Here is a 12,083-nt window from a genome sequence, read left to right as displayed (position 1 = left end):
CTGGAAAAGCACAAACTACCAAGGATAATTTAAGAAAAAGAATAGATAACATGAATATCTCTACTTATGTATGTGTGTGTTGTTAAATCTCACAAATAAAACCCAAGACCCGTTTAGATTTGCTAGTGAATTCCAAAAAACTTTTAAAGAAGAAATAATACCAATTTTATAAAGACTCTTATAGAAATCTGAAGAGGGGTAAATATTTGCTAAATCATTCTTTGAGGATATCATAACCCCAACACCAAATCCAGAGGATGGCATTGTAAAAAAAACAATAGTGCAAAGCTACAGCTCAATGTTTAATAGGATATGGCAAACAAATATCCAACAATAAAAGAAAATGATAATGTCATGGCCAACCAGTGTTTACATCAAGAATGAAGGTTTGTTTTAACATTAAAAAAATAAATTGAGGGACACCTGGGTGGATCAGTGTTAAGCGTCTGCCTTTGGTTCAGGTCGTGATCCCAGGGTCCTGGGATGGAGTCTCTATAAGGCTCCCCCTTATCTTGACTCCACTCACCATTTCTGTTCACCATCATACTGGAGGTACTGTCTCTCATGAAAAATAAATTTAAAAATATTAAAAAAAAAGGTTTTATCTATTTATTGGAGAGAGAGAGAGTGTAGGGAGTAGGAGGAGCAGAGGGAGAGGGACAAGCCGACTCCCTGCCGAGTATGGAGTCTAACATGGGACTTGATCCCATGATCCTGATCATGACCTGAGCAGAAACCAGGGGAGCCTGCTTCTCCCTCTGCCTATGTCTATGTCTGTCTCTGTGTCTCTCATGAATAAATAAATAAATAAACAAAACCTTTAAAAAATAATCAATTGATAGATTCAGAAAAAAGTGTCTAACAGTCAATAATCCATGTTCAATAAAACTCTCAGCAAATTAAGAAAAGAAGGGAATGACTTCAATACAGATAAATGATGTCTGCCATAAATCTACAACTTATATTACACTTAATGATGAGAGATGGTTTTCGCCCTGTGATTGGGAACTTGACTCCACTCACCATTTCTGTTCACCATCATACTGGAGGCACTAGCCAGTGCAAAAAGGCAAGTAAAAGAAATAAGAGGCATCCACACAGGAAAGAAGTAAAATAATTTGCAGATGACTTGATCATACAGGCAAAAGTTCAGTGAAACCTGCAAAGATGTGAATAAAATTAGTGTTTGTTTAGCAAGGTTACATAATTCAAGATGAACATGCAAAAGTTAATTTTATGTGTATATACCAAAAGGAAACAAGTGAAACTGAGATTTAAAAAGTACCATTTGCTGTATCATAGGGTAACCCTATATTTAACTTTATGAGGAAATTCAATACTGTTTTTCCAGAGTGGCAGTATTTTTTCCATTCTCATCAACAGTACAAGAGGGCCTTTCTCCACATCTTCACCAACACCTGGTTGTTTCTTATGTTGTTCATTTTAGTCATTCTGATAGGTGTGAGGTAGTATCTAATTGTAGTTTTCATTTGTGCTTCTATGATGATCAGTGATGTTGAGCATCTTTCCGAGTATCAGCCATTTAAATGTCTTCATTAGAAAAAGGTTTATTCATGTCTTCTGTCCATTTTTTAATTGAATCTATTTTTTGGGGGGGTGAGTTTATAAGTTCTTTACATATTCTGGATATGAATCCTTTATCATATATGTCATTTGCAAATATCTTCTTCCATCCCATAGGCTCCTTTTTAGTTTTGTTGGTTGCTTTCTTCACTATTCAAAAGCAATAACACTATGATGTATTTATCCAAAGAATATAAAAATATTAATTCAAAGGTATACTTGTACACAATATTTATAGAAGCATCATCTACAATAGATGGCTACCTACAATAGCCAAATTATGGAAACAGCCCAAGTGGTCATCAACTGATGAATGGATAAGGAAGATGTGGTATATATATACAATAGAATAATAATCATAAAAAGAGTGAGGTCTTCCTATTTGTATGGCATGAATGGAGCTAGACAATATTATGCTATGTGAAATAAGTTATTTAGGGATCCCGGGTGGCTTAGTGGTTTAACACCTGCCTTTGGTCCGGGGCGTGATCCTGGAGTTCCGGAATCGAGTCGCACATCGGGTTCCCTTCATGGAGCCTGCTTCTCCTTCTACCTGTGTCTCTGCCTCTCTCTCTCTGTGTCTCTCATTAATAAATAAATAAATAAAATCTTTAAAAAAAGGAAAGAAGTTATTCAGAAAAAGACAAATACCATATGATTTCACTCATATGTGAAATTTAAGAAACAAATAAGCAAAAGGTAAAAAAAGAGAGGGGGAAGCAAATAAAGAAACAGACTCTTAACTATATAGAATAAAATGATGGTTACCAGAGGGGAGATGGGGAAGGGTGGGGGGATGATTTAAATAAGTGAAGGGGATTAAGAAGTGTACTTGTTCTTTTTTTTTTTTTTAAGTTATTATCTATTTAGGGACACCTGGGTAGCTCAGTGGCAGAATGTCTGCCTTTGGCTCAAGGTGTGAACCCCACAGTCCCAGGATCGAGTCCCACATTGCGCTTCCTGCATGAAGCCTGCTTTTCCCTCTGCCTGTGTCTTTGCCTCTCTCAATCTCTGTGTCTCTCATGAATAAATAAATTAAAAAATCCTTAAAAAAAAGATTTTATCTTTTTTATTTGAGAGAGAGTAGGGAGTGGAAGGAGAGGGCCAAGCAGACTCCCTGCTGAGTAGGGAGCCTAACATGGGGCTTGATCCCATGATCTGAGATCATGACCTGAGCAGAAACCAAGAGTTGGATGCTTAACCAACTTAGCCATCCAGGTGCTCTTGCTCCTCTTTCTTTCTCTTTCTTTCTTTCTTTCTTTCTTTCTTTCTTTCTTTCTTTCTTCCTTTCTTCCTTTCTTTCTTTTTCTTCTTCTTTCTTCTTCTTCTTCTTCTTCTTCTTTTTCTTCTTCTTCTTCTTCTTCTTCTTCTTCTTCTTCTTCTTCTTCTTCTTCTACTTCTTCTTCCTCAGAGTTATTTATTTAAGAGAAAGAGAAAAAGAGGGGCTAGGGGTAGAGGAAGAGAATCTTCAAACAGATGCCCCACTGAATGTGGAGCCCCATGTGGATCTCAATCTCATGACCAATGAGATCATGACCTAAGCTAAAACCGAGTCAGAGAATCAACTGAGCCATCCAGACACCCCAAGGGGTGAACTTGTAATGAGCATCACATGATATATGGAAGTCTATCACTATATTGTACACCTCAAACTGATATTACACTGTAAGTTAACTAACTGGAATTTATTGTAAAACTTAAAGGACACTGGATGGCTCAGTGGTTGAGCATTTGCCTTTGGCTCAGGGTATGATCCCAGGTTCCTGAGAGCAAGTCCCACATCGGGCTCTCTGCAGGGAGCCTGCTTCTCCCTCTGCCTATGTCTCTACCTCTCTCTGTCTTTCATGAATAAATAAAATCTTTTAAAAATTAATTAATTAATTAATTAAAACTTTAAAAATAAAATAAACATAGGGGTACACATAAAAATAGTATCAATTGCATAGCATCAAAAATATGGAATCCATGGGAATAAATCTCAAAAAAGATGTATGAAACCCACACATTGACAACTAAAAAATATTACTGAGAGAAACTAAAGAATGCTTAAGACAGAGATATACTTTTGTTGTGGGTCAGAAGACTCAATACTGATTTGGTGTCAATTTTTCCTTTATTGATCCTTTACTCAATGTAATCTCAACCCAAATCCCAGCAGATTGTTTTTTGTAGAAATGGAAAACTGGAACTAAAATTGATAGAAAATAAATAAATAAATGCAACATACCCAGAATAGCTGAAGAATAGCCAAAAATAAATTATTTTTAAAAAGCAAACACAAATTTGTGCTTGCATACAAATAGACAAATAGATCAACAAACTCACATACAAATAAACACCTGATTTTTGACAAAATTTAAAAAGAAATCAAAGAATTGTTTCTTTTTTTCAAAAAAAGCTGCTAGAACTGGATTTCCATTGTCAAAAGGAAAAAAAAAAAGAATTTTAATCCATACTTCATACCAAATACAAAAATTAGTTGAAAATGAATTTCATACCTAAATATAAAATTAAAACTCTAAAACTTCTAGAAGAAAACATGGTATATATATATTAGGTATGTTTATTTCAATTAGGCAAAATTTCTTGATATGATACCACAACATAATCCATAAAATAACAAATTTATAAATTAGACTTCATAAAAGACTTCTGCTCTTCAGAAGACACTAAAAATATGAAAGACATGTGAAGACAGTGATAAAATATTTGTAAGGGACATATGTGATAAAGTGTTAGAATATATAAGAAGTCTGAAAATTCAGGAATAAGAAAAACAAACCTAAAGGGGGAGGAGAGGAATAGACAAAAGATGTGGACAGACACTACATGAAAGAAGATATGCTTAAGAGAAATAACAAAATAGAAAAGATCCTCAACATCAGAAGACACTGGAGAAATACAAATTAATACCAGAATAAAGTACTACTGTGCATCTATCAGGATGTTTAAAAGTAAAAATACTGATGATCTGAAATATTGGTGAAATTATGGAGGAACGGAAACTCTTATACACTGCTGGAAGAAATATAAAATTGTATAAACATTTTGAAAAAGAGCTTCACAGTTTCCTTAAAGTTAAGCCATACATCTACCATACAATCTATACATTACACTCTAAGAGAGTGTCAATATCCTAAACTGAAAAAAAAAAAAAACATGTGTTCATCAACCAGTAAATGGAAAAACAAATTTCAGCATACCCATACAATGAAATACTATTTGGCAGTAGAAAGGAATAAACTGTTCATATATACAACAACATAGATGAATTTTAAAATAAGTATGCTGAGTGAAAGGAGCCATATACACATACAAATACATAGCATATAATTTTATTTACTTAAAATTCTAAAGAAAGCAAATTAAGCAACTGTGACAGAAAGCAGATTTTGGTTAACTAGGTAGGGTAGGAAGGGAGAGTATGGAATGGGAGGGAAGGATTACAAAAGAGTATAAAGAAAGTTTTTAGGGTGACAGATATATTCACTATTGTGAATGTATCAATGATTTCATGAATGTACACCATGTTAAAGCTCACCAAATTGTATATATTTATATATAAATATATAAAGTCTATTTTTTTTATATTTCAGTAAGAGGAGAGTCAATACAGAGATCAAATTATCTAATGAAAAAAAGGAATTGGATCCAATTTTCTTCTAATTTATTTGTAAAAAAAAAAATAAAGAAGATTGTAATCTAGAACTTGAATATAGAATTAACAGAAAATAATTTAAATTGAATAAGCAATAATATTATTAAAAGCTACAGGCACATATATTTTCCTTATTTTTTCCCTTCATAAACTATACATCATGAATATTAATTCGTTTTCTGTAAGTATATGTTGCATCTATTTCCCATGTTATGTTTTCTTTTAACTCTATGATTTCATTTTTAAAATTTTATTAAACTATTCACCAAGGAGAAATAAACATTTAAAAAAACTATAAAAATACAGAAAACATGGAAAGATATAGCGTAATTTGGAATAAAGAAAGCTTTTTATATCTACACAAACATCCCAACATTTTAAAAGAAAAATTTAACCTACACAAACATCCCAACATTTTAAAAGAAAAATTTAACCAAATAAATTAAAATAAAAATTAAAAGGTCAGAAGTAGACCTCTTAGGCATTTATTTTTACATAGTATGAAATAAGAATCTAAAATCGTTTTCTACAATTCTAATTGTCATCTAATAAATTTTCATACATGCTTGGCTCTATTTCCATACTTTCCATTCTGTTCTACCAGATTTGTTTATATCTACAACTGTATCGAATGTTTTATTAATATGTTTCTATAAAATTTCATAGTAATTAAATCAGTTTCCAGTCATTGTTCTCCTTTTTTCAAAAAATTACTTGGCAATTTATCCACCCAGATAAAATAGTGTTATATAATTTTCAAGCTAAAAAAAAAGGACTACTTTGAATTTTATTAACTTTAATTAATTAACTAATTAAAAAGGATTGGTGTATTTAACATGTTTTGTTTTCCTAACCTAGAGCATCAATTATTGGGGTTGTTTCCCATGCACTCAGTGAAGTAAAAGCAGTTTCTTCATATTGTCATCATTTCACATATAATGACAAATAGTATTATCAAATGTGCTTGCATGTCATATTTAGTAAAATTGGAAAGAATTATTTTGGAAATTTACCAAAATTAAACCCAACAGCAACAAGAAAAAGAAGGATGAGTTATTTTTAGAGAACAATTATATGATTCCTATGAAAAGCTCAATTCCAAAAAGTTTCTAAAATGCTATTTTAAAAATAATATTATTGGAATTATCTACACTAAATTCTCCATAGCAAATTACTTTATAGATGAAATTTCTTTTATGTAATCATACATGTTATAAAGAAAAACAAAATTAGCCTCTTTACTGCTGCACTTTATAAATCTTTGGCTTTCCCAAGGCCTTGGGAAGTAATATAATCTAACCAAAAAATACACAGAAAATTTTGTGATTTTTTTTCTGTTTTAAAATATATAGCCCTCTGCCACACAGACTGAGAATGTTAGCACAATCTTCTCCCTCTAAACTGTCTCCTAAGAAAGCAAATTAACTACTAACTATAGCTATAACAGTTGCAAAAACAAAATGTGTAACTCTGAAAGGCCCCATTGCAGTAAATGTCCTCTAAACAGAAAAATAATTGCTGAGTGACTGATCAGGTATAGTGTAAGAAAATACTTCACTTCTTAAATGCTAAGTTATGAAGTTTAAATCTTGTTCCATATTTTTCCCAGTGACTCCAATAATGTGGTTTCATCTGTAGTAGAAAGGAGGCCAACTTTTTCCCATCTAACCTATACTATCTTTAGCTATTGTGTACAGTGTCATTTTGCTGTTATTCAATACACAGAAGCATATGTCCCTTTGTTCCCATATCCCACTTTCCATTGTCCTTGCTGAGAATTTTTCGATGATTCTTTTTATGGGCTCAAGACAATTTCATTCTATCAGCCTTTCCTTTTCATGAGCATTCAGGGACTACAATAAGACAGGGCATGGTGCAAGAAGACAGAAAGTAAGGCATTATATTCTGAGATGTGAAGTCAACAGGTTGAGTAAGAGTCAGGTAGAGCTTAGGGAAACATTTATTCTGGTGCTCCCAAGAAAAGTACATTGACAGTTGATACATATTATTTAGGAAAACTTTTTTCTTATAGAATAAAAAGACAAGCAAGAATTGTGAACAGAATCACTAGAGGTTGGCACCATTTTCCATCCAATTCTACTTCTCCTTATTCCATAGCAATAGGGCCTTCACCGATCAGATAGTTATCTAGCTACAGACAACATTATCTAGCTTCTCTTTCAGCTGCTGGTGAGAATGTAATAAAGTTCTTAACAATGGTATGTGAGTGGAGATGATGTTTATAACTTGAGGAACTTGCTTAAAAGAAAGTTACATGGCATGCCTGGGTGACTCAGGCAGTTAAGCATCAGACTCTTGACTTCAGCTCAGGTCATGATCTCACCATCCTAAGACTGAGTTCCATGTCGCACTCTGTGCTCAACGGGTAGTCCGCTTGAATTCTCTCTCCTTCTCCCTCTGCACCTCACCCTGCCTGTGCTTGCTCATTCTCTGATACAGATAAAATCTAGAAAGAAAGACAGACAGAAAGAAACCACCTGACCTTCCCTTCCTCACCTACCCTTTCTCTCAGACTGAAACATGGTGTGGTAGTTGTCCAGCTCTGACTTGACAGATAAAGAAAACATTCTTTGAGATGAACAGATAGAAGGAACCTGGGTTCCTGAATGGTCATGTCAGGTTGAGCCCCCATCAATCTAACTTTTGGACTGTTATGGAAGAAGAATCAAATTTCTATCTTACTTAAGCAACTGTATTTGGGGGTCCTTGTTTCATCAGCATAGGCTTAACCCTAACTGAAATGGGGGTTTATATATAAATCTGACACCTACTCTAAAACGTGAAAAAATATTGTTAATGTTCAAATTGACTGTGAGGATAAAATCAAGGGTGACCAAACAGAAAACAAAAGGGGGAATATGAAAAAAATTGGGGCAATCTTATATATATGAGAAAATAATAAATTTAAAAAGATTTAATATCAAAAACTAAAGAAAAAAATCCAAGTCATTTGTATATGCCATCAGAAAAAAATATAAAATAAAAAAAGTGCACTATAAGACACAGAAGACAAAATGCGAAATGCAAAATGCACTGGTACATAAACTGAGATGAAAGCAGAGCTGACAGAAGTGAGTTGGGACTACAAAAAAACTAAAATTTTAAATTAGATATCAATTTGCCTATTGGAAGTTTTAAAGAATCAGAATCTCATCACAGAAAATACAGTTACGCAGAATAAAATGGATAATGAGATTAAAATTGATGGAACAAAATAAGCACATTAAAATTAGGAAAGTCAACAAAACTTACTCTAAATACATAAAAGAAAATCTCACTATACTGAAAGAAAAACACGATGGTAATTTTTTTTTTTGAGTTGCATGTTTAAAGAATAAATTTTGATAGAGGTCAAAAAAAGATAAAAAAAAATGAGCTATTTACAAAGGAATGAAAATTAGGCCTTATGTATCTACTCCTACATCCAAATGAGTAAAACAACAATCAAATGATCTTAACAGGGACAGAAAAGAGTATGGAAAAAAAATACATTCAGTGTAGCTCTCATTTTTCTACAAAAGTACTGGAATTATACTCACTGATATGTAAAGGCTCAGAAAATATGCTATGTAGCAACTCTATGAAAACTACCTACAGACACACTCTCTAGGTAATAGAGTCTGTTATTTGAAATGAATCAAATAGATTTTAAAAGACTAATCATCTATACCATTTAAGTAATTTTTTTAGTTAGGGAAAGAAAGAAAAAGAAATAAAAGAAATGAGATGAGGATGTGGACTTTTAGAACAAAATGTCAGTGACAACAGATAGAAGAAATCAAAGATAACTTGAGAAAATACCTGAACCCCAAAGTCCTAAAGGAGTCAGAATGCTCAAACTCAATACAGGGGACATCCAAAGACATGTTGCTATCCATGCCATTTCCTCACAAAAGAAATCTATAATTGTGCATGGTCACAGAAGGAACCCCACATATGTACCACTCTGGGAATGTTTTTTGTGTGTGGATTGGACCTGGGTGCACACTGTTTGCAGGGTGCTCCAGAAAGACTTAGGTAGTACTTAAGTAGCCCACATGGTTTGGCATAGATAAGTGATGAATAACAACTTAAAATCTTGCAAAATGTAATACATTCTATACTTTTGCAAGAATTGCCAGGGGCTGACAAACCAGAGGATATTATTAACTCTTAAACTAAAATACAAGTATCTCTAAATAGACATTATGAATGTTTTCTTTTTTAAATCAAAAGATTAAAAAGGGGTTTTTTTCGTTTGGTTTTGTTTTTTAAAGATTTTATTTATTTATTCATGAGAGACACAGAGAAAGAGAGAGAGAGAGGCAGACACAGGCAGAGGGAGAAGCAGGCTCCAAGCAGGGAGCCGGACGTGGGTCTCGATCCCGGGACTCCAGGATCATGCCCTGGGCCAAAGGCAGGGGCTAAACCGCTGAGCCACCCAGGGATCCCAAAAGGGCTTTTGTTTTGTTTTGTTTTGTTTTGTTTTGTTGTTGTTATTGTTTTAAAGAACAAAAAACAATGTTTAAATGTACCTATTAATCTATATAATTGACAAGTTTTACAAAAAGGAAGTTTAGGAATGATTCAGTTTCAAACTTTTCATAAAGGACAGCCAAAAAGTTATTGATGTATTCTTGGATGGAATGTGAATAAATAGTCCCCTACCAGGCAAAGATTGTTAAACTGATCTGAAAGTCTTACACCTTCTGTTATTATATTTAAAATTCTAGACTACATCCCTTCTTAAAGTACCCTTTCCTCCGGTATCCTGCTATTTTACACCCTCTTGTCTTTCCTTTCTCTTTACCAGGTCTTTTCTATTTTCTTGACCAATGGCTAGTAACTATGGCCTGTTTTTATAAACAACAAACAAAAAAAGTTTCATTTAAAAAAATGAACAGCACTGCATTCACGTTGCAATGGCAGAACTGAGTAGTTACAACAAAGACCATGTGGCCGGCAGATTTTCAAAATATTTACTGTCTAGCCCCATGCAGAAAAAAATTACTGGTCCTGCTCTTCATGATTATCATTCCTCAGTTTTGTCTTCAGCCTTCCTCTCTTCTTCCCCCTCATCATTTAATATACTCTAATGATTTCATTACTTCCAATTTACAAGTCTGTACCTGCAGGCCAGACATCTCCCCTTACCTTCAGACTCCCATGTCCAAAGCTCTTTTGGACATATCCATTTAGATGTTTCCCAATTCTCTTGTTCTCTGTGCATCCAAAACTAAACTCATCATCCTTTTCCCACCAATTCCTGACATTCTTGTTTCTTAGCAAATGTAATCACAGCTCACCTGTTTTTTAAATAATAGGAGAACCTTTGATGACTCCTCCTTCTCCCCCAGATCATACAGTCACACAGATCATATACTATGTTTCCTTATCACCTCAAATCCTCCTAATTTTCTTCCATATACCACTCTAGCCCCAAAATACCACCGTGTCTTCTCTGGATACCTGCAATACTCTTTAACTGATGTGCATATGGTCTTTCTTCTCTCTAATTCCGTCTTTACATTAGACCAATATCATTAGACATAAAGACCAAATCAATACTTGTGTTTCTACCATAATCCCTGATACCTAATAAGTGATCAGTATTTTTGCATAAATACATAAATGAGTAATGGTAACCACAATAAGTTAAAAGGAATAGAAGAAATAATAAATAGATCTAGATCTACATGCTCACTATCAGGGGACAAGGCAGGGTGGTATAATTTAAAACCTCTTCTTTCATATTAAAAAATACTATTTAAAATGATCTAGCAGAGATTTCAAGCAGATCGACAAATCCACTTATTCTTCTTTTTGGGCACATATCTAGATTACATTTCCCATTTTTGTTTTTGTTCTTAATTTTTCAGTTATATTTGGTTATGCAAAATATTTCTGTCAATAGAATGTGGGGTGGAGTGAAAACTGTCACTGAGAGGCCTCATCTCTTAACACTTCCCATTTGTGAGCTTCCATGCTCTTTCCCCTTTCTATTTGATCCAAGAAAAAATGTCAACATTAGGATATTCATGTTTAAAATAGCAGAGGCACTCTCTCTGTTGTGTCTATCATGAATAAATAAATAAAATCTTAAAATAAATAAATAAATAAATAAATAAATAAATAAATAAATAAATAAAATAGCAGAGGCAGAAAAAGACCCCCTGAGTTTCTGAATCACCACTTAAAGGGAAAATACCTCTTATCAAGAACACTGTGGTAGGCTGAAAAATGATTCCCCACCCCCCAATATGTCAGACACTAATTTCATTAACCTGTGAATGTTAGCTTATATTGTGAGAGGGACTTTCCAGATAAGATAGGTTAAGGATCTTGAAATGCAAAATTAGCCCAGGTTATCTGGGTGGGCCTAAAATGGTAATCACAATGATTCTAAGTGAAAAACAAAAGGACACAGAATCAGGGCAAAAGGCATTGTGATGGTAGAATGAGAGGAAGAAAAAAGAAAGTGATGTGGAACCATGGTCAAAGAATGAGATGTGAAACACTAGGAGTGGATTCTACCCTAGGGCCTCTAAAGAGAACCAGAACTACCAACACTTTGATTTGGGTCCTCTCAGATCCATGTTGGATTTCTGATCTTTAGAATTGTAAGAGAATGAATTTATGTCATTCTAGTCACTAAGTTTGTGTTAATTTAGTGATTTTGGCAACATGGGATCCTTGTTGACTACCAATGGAAGATCAGAAAAGGATTTTGAGATGGAGTTAGAGGACATAGGGTGTAAGGCAATTTGAGCAAGTGCAAATAAAGTTCTCATAAAAAAGTGAGGACTGGATGAAAAAAATGAATTTATATTAGTGGATGGAT

The 12,083-nt window shown here is 33.6% G+C and overlaps 1 long non-coding RNA gene across 1 annotated transcript in view; it reads right to left on the bottom strand.

Moving 5' to 3' along the window:
• The window catches only part of LOC121501652, a 47,904-nt gene that overhangs the window by 16,115 nt on the left and 19,706 nt on the right, over window positions 1-12,083 (bottom strand). The window contains exon 2 of the long non-coding RNA XR_005990656.1: window positions 1,024-1,159. This is a non-coding gene — a long non-coding RNA (uncharacterized LOC121501652). The remainder of the gene's footprint in view (window positions 1-1,023; window positions 1,160-12,083) is intronic.

The sequence above is a fragment of the Vulpes lagopus genome, chromosome 11, assembly GCF_018345385.1.
Source record: "Vulpes lagopus strain Blue_001 chromosome 11, ASM1834538v1, whole genome shotgun sequence".
Lineage (NCBI taxonomy): Eukaryota > Metazoa > Chordata > Mammalia > Carnivora > Canidae > Vulpes > Vulpes lagopus.
The sequence above is the reverse complement of the archived record's forward strand: the minus strand, read 5'-3'. Positions and strand labels throughout refer to the sequence as shown.